Below are 12,505 nucleotides of genomic sequence, written 5' to 3' on the forward strand. Positions count from 1 at the left end.
TCTGGAAGTTTCCTGGTGGAGCTGTGTGCCCGCCCCCCAGTGTTACCTGGATTTTTATTTACCTCTCTGACAGCAGCTCTCCTCCAGAGCACAGCACTCTGCAACTGCCCACCTGGGGTCAGAACAAGGCGGTGAGAACCTGGCTAGGAGGTCTGTGTGTTTGCAGGGCTTCGCAGGCAGGAGGGTTCACCTGGGGTGGGGACGCCCTGGTCCTGGAGCGTGTCCCTGCGCTGAGCCACATCCCCAGCCAGTTGTTTCCCAGGAGAAGCGGCTGGTGGTTTGGTCCACGTGTTGTGCAGATTAGCTGCTCTCCTTGTCGTGCTTAGTGTGGGTTGGTGGTCCACAGACGCCTCGTCTTGTCTTCTCACTGTAGTGTGGGGGCAGCTAGTGGAAACCAGCCATAGCACCCTCTTTGAGCCTTGATCTCTTCGGTTAGAAAGCAGATTGGGTATTTATATTTCACATGCCAAAGTTGTGAACTGGGGTCCGTCTTTGGACCTCTTGGTGGCTTCAGGGGACTCCTGGGATCACATTCAGGTTGCATGTGCGCAGTGTCTGGGAGGAGGTCGCTGCCTGTGCGAGGTTCCCGGGGTCGGAGGCCCCAAAGAGGTCAGCAGTCGCTGCATCCTGGCTCTGGGCTGCCACCCACCCGGGTGTTGTTAGTCCACTTTCGTGTTCAGAAGACGTTTTAAATGACAGTAGCTTCCTCCTTAAGCTCGCTGTGATTATACAGAAGTGGCAAATGTAAGGGTGGGCGACAAAGCACCTTGAGACAGAGAAGCAACACGTCAGAAGCTTAAAGGAAGCGTGGCTCCTCTCTTGGGGAACCTCGGGCCTCTCTCTGCGGGTTTGGTTCTCAGCGTCTGCAGTGATGCAATGATGTTCTGCGAGGAGAGGTCAGAACACGTGTTCATGTGGACCTTTCTGCGTCCAGGAGATGACCAGAGCGCGTCCCTGGAAGCTCACGGTTCTGTAAATGTCTTTACCAGGGCGGCTGTAGGCAGCTAGTCCACCTTGCCACTCCTGCGGGTTGCTATGCCTAAGGGTGGTCCCTGTGTAAATATTTAGTTTGTGCTTCTGACAGGAAACTTTAAATATCAAGAAAATAAAACTGTTGTCTTGGTGTACTTCCCTGCTCATGCAGTGAGTGGTTTAGCTGACCCTGTGTCAGGAAAAGTAACCGATGTAGGATCTTTCTTTCAACAAGATCTTTACTATTTCGCTGCTTTTATAGAAAGAACTTTCGGAGTTTGATTGGTATCGTGCTCCGCTGTGGTGTGCTGGTTCCATAACTGTGACGGAACACCCGAGGGAATCCGCTCCAAAGGAAGAGTGGCGAGCTTGCCTCATGGTTCTGAGTTCCAGAATCCACGGCGGGAGCACAGGCAGAGGAGCCTGCTCGCCTCGTGGTGGTTAGGAAGCAGAGGGAGGAGCTGGAGTCCCCTCCCAGTGCCCCCTAGAGGCCTCCACTCCTGTGCAAATCTCAAGGCCATTTTGTTTGAAGAATGGAAGCTCAGGTTAAGTCCAGGTACCTGTGACTGATATCCATGCTCCGTTCCTGAGAGCGCCTGACCCGTCAGGACCCCGCTGGGCTCCTCAGCATGGGCTGTCCTCTGGAGGTGTGCTGGCGCTTCCCTGCGCTGAATGGACAGCCCACCTGTTCATTCCAGAATCAGTTATTGGAGCTTAGTTTTCCAAAGCATGTTAGAATTTCAGAATACTTTGTTTCTTTTTACTGATTCTAGTTTTAAAAGTGTATTTTTCTTAAGTTAAAAATTCAGCCGTCTGCATCGTAGTGAACTGAAACATTGGCTTTCCCTTACTATCCTCTCTGCCTTTCTCCCTGATGCAGGTCAGAGTCCCGTCCTTCCCTGGGGGCTTCCTGACTGGTTACTGTACCGCTGGTGCTTTTGGCTCATGGTGGACGGTGCGGTCACCCCCGTGTGCATGATGGTGCCCTGGCTGTTGCCACTCGCGTCGCCCTGCCTGTGAACTCCTACCTCAGCCCTCTTGCCCTGTTCTGTTCAGATAACCACCATGGGAGTCTGGGGGCTGCCCAGGCAGTGTCCAGCCTCCTGAATCTGAGGAAGGGCAGTAGGTCACTGCTTCCCTGGGGTCCATGCAGCTGCCTTCTCACCGATCTTCACCTGCTGGGTTGGTATGTCCGCACCAAGGCGAGGATTCACTGACCCACGTGGAAACGTTCAGACTTCACAGAAGGAGGGCTGTCAGCTGGCTGGTTTCCACCCCCAGCTTGGGCAGTGGTCTGCTTGTGACCAGTGCCATCGGGACCTGCCCCCCCTCCTGCACCTGGGCAATTTTAGAGAAATGCACAGGCACCTCTCTTTCACCTTAAGTTTCTGTTACTAGGTTTGTACAAGAAAGGGTGCCAGTGGACACAGCTGGGGCCTCCCCTGCTCGTGTGGACTTCTGAGCTGCTGTGTTTAGCCAGAAGATGCATTGCCGCCGTGCTGGCTCGCTAATGCACCTCATTTTCAGGGCTGAGTTCACAGGCAGGAGTTTGAAGAAGAATGTGTTGAGGAGGTTGGTTGGCTTTCTGCCCCCAGGTTGAAGGCCTTCCTCAGTCTTAGAATGGCAAGCAGATGTGTCGGAGCTGGTGGCAGCTGCTTTTCTTGAGTAGGGCTGATTGTGGAAGGATGTTTCCATCGGATACCATGCAGGGTGACTAGCACGCTCACCAGCCTGCCTGCCTCCTGTTGACTTGGTCGAGATACACGCACTAGGGTTTGCCTCATTGTGTACACAAGGACCTCAGTTTGTGTTCTTGGGTACCTTGCTGTCTTAAAAAATCATATACAAGTAAATTAAATATGTGTCATTATAAAAATCTGCTACTCAAAAATTCAGAAAACAGAGTAGTGATCTTTCATAGTCCTATTCTCCAAACACAGACTTTATTCTGTTTAGGTGACTTTAAGAATTCTAGTGTGTATACAACCTTCGCTGCTCTGTGTTACCTGGATTGTTTTATGATCTTTGTTTTAAAAATAGTATTTGTGTTAGTTCAGAAAAGCCCTGTTTTAGCTTAAAAGTCAAGTAGAGAAATTTATTTTCAGAATTCAAAGTCGTGCTTTCTGCATTGCTTTCTGTTGTACCAACAGAAAAGTTTAGATAAATTCTGTGCTTTTCAATTCAGGTTTGTTTAAAACAAACAAACAAACAAAACCTAATAGAGAAAACACAGAGTACCATACCGGATTTTCAAAATGAAACAAGGTATCCCTGATCTCCCACTTGCTGGTCATGTTTATTGTGGGATAACTCCCGCTGTACAATTCCCTCTCTGTGACTTTTGACAAACATACTTGTGTAAACGCTGCCAGTCAAGTAGACAATATTTCATCACTGTGAAGTTTCATGCCCCTCCTTTGCAGTGCTGGAATTGAACCCAGGGGTGCTCCACCAGTGAGCCACATCCCCAGCCTTTATTTTCTGTTTTGAGACAGGGTCTCACTCAGTTGCTGAGACTGGCCTCAAACCTGTTATCCTCCTGCCTGAGCCTCCCAGTAGCTGGGAGTGCAGGTGTGCACCCCTCTGTGGTGGCACCCTCCTCCTTCTGCCCAGCCTCTGCCTGGCAACCTGTCCCTACTGTTCTGTTTTTTCCAGAATTTCATGTAAATGAAGTTGTACGGAGTGGAGCCTTTGTTTCTGTCCAGCCTCTGATTTAATAGGATGCTTTCAGGCCCTTCAGGTTTTGGCACGTGCCAGGGATTTCTTCCTGTTTTGTTGGTGCAGGCGCTCGGTTGTCTGGGTGTGCCGCATCTGTTCATTGTTCACCAGCTGATGAACTGGGGTTGCTGCTGTCGTTGGTGCTCACAGGCGAGGCTGGTTCTTGCTTTCCTGTTCAGGTCTTTGTGGACCTGCGTGTTGGTCTCCCTTAGGTAGACACCCAGGCATGGGACTGCCGGTCCCAGAGCATTTGCTATCGTCATCTCATTTGGATGCCAGAATCTGCAAGGGAGAGTCCAGCAGTACCACCCCTTTCCTGCTTGAGCAGCTGAGAGTTGCTGTCATGTGCTACTGCTCTGGGCTAGGACGTGAGATCCCACCCTGGACATCTGGTCACTTTTGCTTCCAGTGTTTCTCTGTTTTGATACTAGGGCTAACACATCGCTCAATCCTGGCAACAGTTAGAGAATGCAGTATTTACCTGTAACAGCATCACAATATAAACAAGATCCTTCCTCAAATTAGTAGCTTCCCTGTCTGACCTAGAAATTTGAAAGTTCATACAGTAAACGTTAACTCATAGTCTAGTCTAGTCTTAGATCAATCTCTCCAGCCATAGGATTAAGATCTCACCAGAATGTAATTGTATATGGAATGAGATTCTTCTCCAAAGTCAGTTGGATAGTGACATAAAATTTCTGTCTTGTATCATTCAGAAAATGAAATTCTTGGTCAAACTCTAGGTTCTTCTCCAGTACACATCTAGTAAGATACATTCTAAATGGTTAGAGTCTTTCCCAAAACTTTCATCCTCCCAGATTTTCATTTCATTTCCGCTTTCTAAACCACTTGCCAAGTTCTCTCTAAATGCTCGTCAATAGAGAACAGCCCTAAAGTATGCATTTCAGTCTTTGATTTAGAATAAGTGTTCAGTTTTTTCCATTGTGACATTACCAAGTAGTGTGACCACCAAGCCTTAAGAACATGTAGCGTAACATGTCACACAGAGCACGGCTCATTCCGTCACCCCAGTTCCAACATGCAGGAACAGCATGGGACCAAGAGCTGGTGTCACGACCGCATAGTGTGGAACCTCGGAGCCTCAGGGAGCAGGTGCTGTGTTCATTAGCTGGGTGGAGCCCCACAAGAATCCGGCCCTGCAGGTCAGTGGCCTCACCTTTGTTCCTGGACTTGGGCAGCAGCACCTCCAGGTGTCTGCAGGGCTGAGCCTGCAGGGATTGTCCAAGTTCAGTCATGGGCTCTCGCTCTCCAGGAAAGAGTAATGGCTGGAGTTACAAATGTTAGGCTAATGAGAAATGAGCTTTAGTCTTCTCATCAGTGTTTAGAACACACTGAATTTAACCACCACTGGGGTCAGGTCAGTCCCAGCCACTTATTAATTGAATGCTGATTTATAAATTTTATAACTTACATTTGAAAAATAAAAACAATAACTACCTTGACTTGAGCTTTATGAGGTTCAAATAGCACATGAAACTCTGAGCCCAGTGCCTGTAAGTGGGATCCACTCAAGACCCTTGGGGCGGTGGTGGATGTGAATTTTGGAAGCTTTGAGTCAGCCTTTATTTTAGACTTCTGTGAACTGTGTGTTTGGTTTGATCAGATGTTCCATTCGGCTGAGCGGTACCCAAGTTGAGTCATAGTGAGGTTGGTAAAATATATAAATAACCCAGTGCAAAGAAGTTTCCAAATTTTAGCTCTACCCTATTTTCTGTTCAAGTAGAGACTTTGAAAGACAGTAAGGATGAAATGGAAGTTGACAAAGTTCTAAAGAAGGAGAAAATAGTCAGGTATGGAAGGGATCAAGAATTTAAGGGCTGTTCTTGAATTTTGGGCACAAAGGGTTGCACAGCTCTTGAATCATGTTGACAGGTTTTTATAATAGTGAAATGCTTTTTTTCCTTAGATCAGGAAATATATAATCATCATTTTGTTGGAAGACCTGGGACTTCACCAGTGTGGGTTCTTCGGATGGTTTCTTCCTCTCTGGTAGACTCTTCCCAACATCTTAGAATTCCAAGAACTTTTTAATTTTGCGAAGCTGTAGTTTTGTTTGTTGTGTTTGGGGGTTGTTTTGTTTGGGGGTGGGGGTCTCATCATGTTGCCCGGGATACCCCAGCTCCTGACCTCCAGCGGCTGCCTCAGCCGGGCAGCCTGGCTTCCCTCGCTGCCTGTGCGCAGTGTCCTCACAGCTGGAGCAGCTAGGGGTGACGTGCCCTCCGCATGTGTCTTCACTGGGCACTTTCTGTACGTTCCGCAGTCCTCGATTCGGCACATTTCCATTTTGAGTTTGTTACTTTGGGTTTTGTTTGCTTGTTTGTTTTTGTCATTGTTTACATTCCAATACTTGAGTTCTAAGCACTTTACAGATGTGTTCTCTACTTAGGAACGTTCCTCCTGGCCGCAGTTTGCTTCCGTGAAGACACCTGAAGTGTGCGTTTCCGAGTCTGTGCCTGGCCAGTCGATACTCGTGAAGGGAAGGGACGGCCCGGGTCGGGGAGTGGATCGCGGTGTGCCTCTCCTGCCGCCGTCCCAGTGACTGCCTGGTGCAGATTCAGGGCTTCCGTGTTTCCTGCTGTAAAAACAGCAGTTCGAAAGCAAAGGATCACTGTATGCTTTTACTTTCTCGATTTGCAGAGATAGTTTTGAGATCAAGATGCCATCTGGTGAACTTGCTTATATAATGTTTTTCTCCTGCAAAGTGAGAAGTGCTTTTTTTAAATTTTTTTTTTTTTTTGTAGTTATAGATGGATGGACAGCATGCTTTTATTTTATATGTTTATTTTTATGTGGTGCTGAGGATTGAGCCCAGTGCCTCACACATGCTAGGAAGTGCTCTGCCAGGGAGCCGTGGCCCCAGCCGCAGAAGTGCTTTTGAAGTGGGGAAGCCCAGTGCTCACCAAGAAGTCGGGCTGGGTCATGCTCCCGTGTCCAGGTCGGAAGGGCACGCTGCCATGAGGTGTGAGGTGCCGCTCACACTGCTGAACTTCATCTGATCGCATTTGCTTTATGAAGGCGACGATTTTTTAAACCTACCTACAGTAAGGCAGAGAGAAGAAGTTAGCTAAGTGCCGTGAGCAAGCTTGGCATTAACAGAGAGCAGACCTCGGTGTCTGTCCCAGTGCGGAATTCACCTAGGGACACGCTCAGGCACGCCGCTCTCACCAGGGCAGGTCACTCGGTACTCATGGGTCACACGCCCCCGGCTCAGGTTCTTTGATCCCAGTCTTAATGTCTGAAGTCCGTAACACTGAAGTCAACGTCACACTTCACACAGTTGTGTGCCTGGGTCACAGAAAGGCCAAGACAGGGTTAAGGCCACCACATGGGGCGAGAAGGCTGAACCGAGAGGAAGGTGGGGAGCAGATAGGAATGAGAGTCCCTGGAGGTGTCAGAGGGGACCAGGAACCCGCGAGGGACTTGTTCAGGGCGCAGAGCTGCCAAGGCACAGGGTGCATTCTAGGCCCGCTCCGGAAGGCAGCAGTTTCAGGGTGTCAGCTGAGTGGGTTGATTGTGGTGGTCATGGCAAGAGAAACTGCATTTTGCTAAAGCCCATGGAGGGTAGGAAATAAGAGGTTCTTTACTATGGCTATTTTCCTGGATGAGGCCTTATGGCTAGTGAGCAGGGGACAGGATCAAAGCACTGCCATGGCTAGTCTTGGGGGCACCTCCTTTTATGGGTCTCAAGTGAGAGTTTCTCATCTGTGAGGTTTATAGGCTCTCCTGTCTGTTGTCTCTGAGATGATTTGGGATGTCCACAAGTCCACGTGCTCCTGATTTAGTTTGGCAGGTTGGAACATATAAGTTATTTATCAACTTGTGCCTTCTGGTGGCAGCTGGTGGCTGCTTACTTACACAAACAACCTGTGCAATCATTCTGCCTTGGCACTTCTGTCAAAATGGAGCAGCTCATAGCAAACTAGTGCTTTAAAGGATGGAGTCACTCAGGGCAGCACAGCCTGAAGCTGCTGATCTACACCATGGGGTCACTCAGGGCGGGCACAGCTTGAAGCTACTGATCTACACCATGGAGTCACTCAGGGCAGGTACAGCCTGAGAGCTGCTGATCTACAGCATGGGGTCAGTCAGGGCAGGCACAGCCTGGGAGCTGCTGTTCTACACCATGGAGTCACTGAGGGCAGGCACAGCCTGAGAGCTGCTGTTCTACACCATGGAGTCACTCAGGGCAGACACAGACTGAGAGCTGCTGTTCTACACCACGGAGTCACTGAGGGCAGGCACAGCCTGAGAGCTGCTGTTGTGCACACCATGGAGTCACTGAGGGCAGGCACAGCCTGAGAGCTGCTGTTCTGCACACCATGGAGTCACTGAGGGCAGGCACAGCCTGAGAGCTGCTGTTCTGCACACCATGGAGTCACTCAAGGCAGGCACAGCCTGAGAGCTGCTGTTCTACACCACGGAGTCACTGAGGGCAGGTGCAGCCTGAGAGCTGCTGTTCTACACCATGGAGTCACTCAGGGCAGGCACAGCCTGAGAGCTGCTGTTCTGTATACCATGGGGTCACTCAGGGCAGGCACAGCCTGAGAGCTGCTGTTCTACACCATGGAGCCACTCAGGGCAGGCACAGCCTGAGTGCTGCTGTTCTACACCATGGAGCCACTCAGGGCAGGCACAGCCTGAGAGCTGCTGTTCTACACCATGGAGCCACTCAGGGCAGGGTACAGACTACCCTACACATTAAAAAGTGTAGTCATATTTTCTACGTGTAATCTACATTAAATTGTAAAGTTTTATTTCTTGTGATTAAGTGGCAGCCTTTGTAAACAACAAGTGCCAGCATCCTTAACTAGTGGTGTTTTTAAAATGTTCCCAGTAAGTGTTCTCCTTCATGGAAGGGCAGGCAGGTTTTAAGGAGAAATCAGTCACACATTATCAGTAACCTCAAGCTTGTAGTTCTGTGGTGCTGGAAATCAAAGCCAGGGCTTCTCCATGCTGGCAGGTGCTCTGCGCTCAGCCCTGAGCTTTTAGTTGGTGACACACATCTGCACTTCTCAGTGAGTCTCGATCCTTTGGTCCCTCTCTTTCTTTTCATACTTTCATATTGGGATGTGTGTTTGTTGGGGGCCTGGGGTTTTGGGTGCTGGGACTAGAACCCAGGTCCTTGCACCTTCTCACCATGCACTCTGCCCCTGAGCTCCCTGCATCCCTGGGACTTTCTAACAGCCCCAGCGCAGCTCGTCGCATCTGCATTACACAAGGGCAACCCGAGCTTCAGAACCAGCTTGTTGTAATCTGCACATAACAAGTCACAAATCTGACTTCATACTAGCCAATTAGTTGGCATATAGCACAAGTGTTGATTCCAGACAAGGCTGTGTAATAGCTAGGGGATTTCTAGAGATGAAAAGAGGAATCAAGATCAGTGTTGCAAATAACGTCATGTAGAATTACAGGCTGGGTTCAGTGATCTAGAATGTAATGAGATGAATTAATAGGGATAAATATTATGTCTTATGTTTCAATTTTAAAGGCACAGTGTTAACCTAGAGAAATTTCTTTTTTTTTTTTTTTTTGGTGCTATGAATCAAACCCAGGGCCTTGTGCTTACAAGGCAAGCACTCTACCAGCAGAGCTATCTCCCCAGCCCCCCTAATTTTTAAAAATATGTGTCATTAGTAATATTTGATTAGGTTTCAGATTTTTAAAGTCTTGCTGAAATCATTGTTGAAATGATTTGAAAATAGCACAGTATTGACAGCACATTTGTACCCAGAGCAAGCGTTCTAACTTAGGCTGCTTCAGTTGTAAGAGTGGAGGAGGCGGGACGCTGCTCTGTCTTCCTGGTTGTATTATGCTCTGACCGTGCTGGAGATGGTTTATCACAGCGACCTCAGTTGGGAAGAAAGTGCTTGCTGGTGGCACAGCTCAATGGCACGTCATGGCAGGGTCACTCTGTGGGAGACTTGACCCGAGAGGAGTGCGCAGGCAGGGAGCGGAGGCCTTGCTGTGTTTAGCGGGGCTTCTTGGCTGGAGGGGACTCCAGTTGTTGAGAGCATCTCAAGGGGTGAGGGTCTTCCCTGCTGACCGAGAGCGGCCTCTGTGGTCTGGAACCAAGACCTGGCGCATCCTCAGGGCAGAGCAGCCTTTTCCTCCCCACCCGGCTCCTGCTGTGACCGAGTGTGGCCTCCCCGGCCTAGCTTCCCGACAGACTGACAGACATCTGTGTCCCACTTCCACAATCTGGGAAGAGAGGGACTGCCAGGTGCCGCCTGTTTTCGTCCTCGTTCCAGTTACTCGTAGCCTGGAAGAAGAAAGGTCACAGTTTAAATGGTTTCTGAGAAACCCAGGAGGGTAGCAGCAGACGGGTGGTCCAGGCAAGCAGGTCTAGACTGCGGTGCAGAGGCAGGAGGAGACCGAGGGGCTTCCGGGGGAGAAGCTGTGTTTAGGGGAGGGGCGGCGTCTTCTGGAAATCAGACTTCAGCCCAACCTAGGGAAGCACTCACGAAGCCAGCGGTGCACACCTGTGATCCCAGCCCCTGGAGCCTGAGGCAGGGGCCTGGCAACTTGGAGGCCAGCCTCAGCAAGTCAGCAAGACCTGGCGCAAAAGAAAAAGTGAAGAGGAATGGGCAGTATTTTGGTGGTGGAGGACCCTGGACTCAACCCTCAGTACCACTAAGAAGAAGAAGAGAAAACGTTACTGGAGCATTAGGAGCGTGGGACAGACTCTTTGGGGTTCTTAAACCCCTCATCAGCTGAGGGCTGAGATGCCCACTTGTCAGTGGAACATTGCAGAAGATTCTAGCCTTGGATGGAAGGATGGTCTAGTTAACCTGTGAAGTTCCTTCTAAGCCTGAGAGTAAAATCAGTTTTAGCGTAAGTTACTTCTATCCAAATAGTAAAATGTAGCGTTCTTTCCTGCAGATACATCCAGTATCTCTCAAGCCCGGGAAGCCAGGTGGTCAGGGGGACTGCAGAATCCCATTTCTGTTTGTTGAGGAGTGGCAGTCTGGGGACCTGGGAGACGGGTCAGGGTCTCCTTCAGAACGCAGGCGGCACAGTTGGCTCTGGAGTGACGCACCCCTGGTTAAACAAAGGGCTTTGGCTCCTGTGTCTGAGGTTGGCAGTGTGGGCCTAGTCCAGCTGGGTGGAGGCTGCTGGCCTCGGACGACTTCCGGTGGCCCGGCCTGTCACAGGCCCTTACCTCAGCGCCACAGGGCAGCTGGGGAGGCTCCCACAGAAACAGCTGGCACGCTGCAGCCTGCTGGGGGCCTCGGAGCCAGCGTGAAGTCGCTGCCGCTGAATCTGTCCATCAAATCACCTAAACCCAGAGGGCCTGGAAATGGACCCTGTCCCTTAATAAGAGGAGAGGCCCCGAGGAGCTACTGAAGAGGGGATATAGAGGTGGAAGTTCATTTCCACCTTCTTTGTAATTAAGTACCACAGCAAGAACGACATTTTTTACATGTTATGGGTCAATAAAAATATCCTGAATGCGTGTGTGTTACCAGAGATTGACCCCAGGGTATCGCTGGCTCTTTGCGGTACCAAATCTGTGGATATTTGTCACCACCTGCAGCAACAATTTGCACGGGTCTTTATGAGTGATGAACTGGAAACTGAGCTACTTCTATTTCTGAGCTACTTACTTACTTGCTTGTTTATGGAGGATAGAGGAAATGAGGTTTACTTGCTTTGAGAGGAGAGAGAGAGAGAGGCTTTGCTTAAGAGAGAGAAAGAGAGACTTTGCTTAAGAGAGAGAGAGACTACACTTTCAGAGATCCATGTCTTCTTAGTTCTGCTGCTTCTTCTTAAATGTGCGTCCTGCATCCTGTGAACTAAGGGTGCGTCTACCTAAGGTGCTTTAGTGATGTGTCCTGCGTACTGCGATCTGTGATCTGCAGCCTAAAGATGTGTTCTCAGTTCTCCGCTCTGCGATCTGCCTTCCGCCGCTGCCCCTACTCGCTGCTTCTATCTGCTTGCCACTTCTTCTTCCTTTCTGCTAATGGCTTCTCTGCTTCTTTTTGCTAGCTGCTGCTCTTTGCCTTCTACCTATTGCCCGCTTATATTCCCTCCAGGAGGCGGAGGGCGGGTCCACGCCAGTTGAGATCAGGGGAGGAGCCAGCTGCCCAATCACAAGCAGGCGGAGCAGGAGCACTCGGGAACACCTGTGCACGCCTACCACCGATGTGATCAAAACAGCTTCTGGCTGGCTGCCAGGCGCCATCTTGGCGAGTCCACATGGCATAGCCCCCAACACCAGGGTACTTAACCAGTAAGCCACATCCCAGCCCTTTTTATTTATTATTTTGAGACAGGATCTTGCTAAATTGCTGAGGCTGGCCTTGAACTTGCAGTCCTCCTGCCTCAGCCTCCCAAGTTGCTGGAATGACAGGCGAGGACCACCATGCTTGGCTCAGAGTAGCATTTTGTAGCAGATACTTTATTCACATTTTACATATTGAGAAACCACAGGTCCCACCACAAGTTGACTGTTCATTTATATTAATTTGAACAACAAATCGAATACCTGAAAAGCACTTGTTCGTGTACTGACTTGTATGTTGAGGTGGTATGGGGGTTAAAGTTTTAAGTTATAAATTGTTTCCTTTGTTTCAAAGTAAGATAAAAGTATCTGATATGTATTCACTGTGTCCAAAAGGGAAAAACAACAACTTGACATTGGAGACCCTTATGTTCCTGCAAATAGTTCATGATGTTTGATAAGCCATCCTGTCAACAGGGCTGGGCTCCGGCTCCGGCTCCGCCTGGAGTACCTGCCCAACGTGCCCGGGAAGGGGAAGCAACCGCGCCGCGTGTAAACCTCACCTCTCCT

At 49.7% G+C, this 12,505-nt stretch overlaps 1 protein-coding gene across 1 annotated transcript in view; it reads left to right on the top strand.

Annotated features, from left to right (window-relative positions):
- Nucleotides 1-12,505, top strand: part of Twsg1 (twisted gastrulation BMP signaling modulator 1) — a 36,996-nt gene that overhangs the window by 10,960 nt on the left and 13,531 nt on the right. The window lies entirely within an intron of this gene.

Source organism: Sciurus carolinensis, chromosome 15 (genome assembly GCF_902686445.1).
Source record: "Sciurus carolinensis chromosome 15, mSciCar1.2, whole genome shotgun sequence".
Lineage (NCBI taxonomy): Eukaryota > Metazoa > Chordata > Mammalia > Rodentia > Sciuridae > Sciurus > Sciurus carolinensis.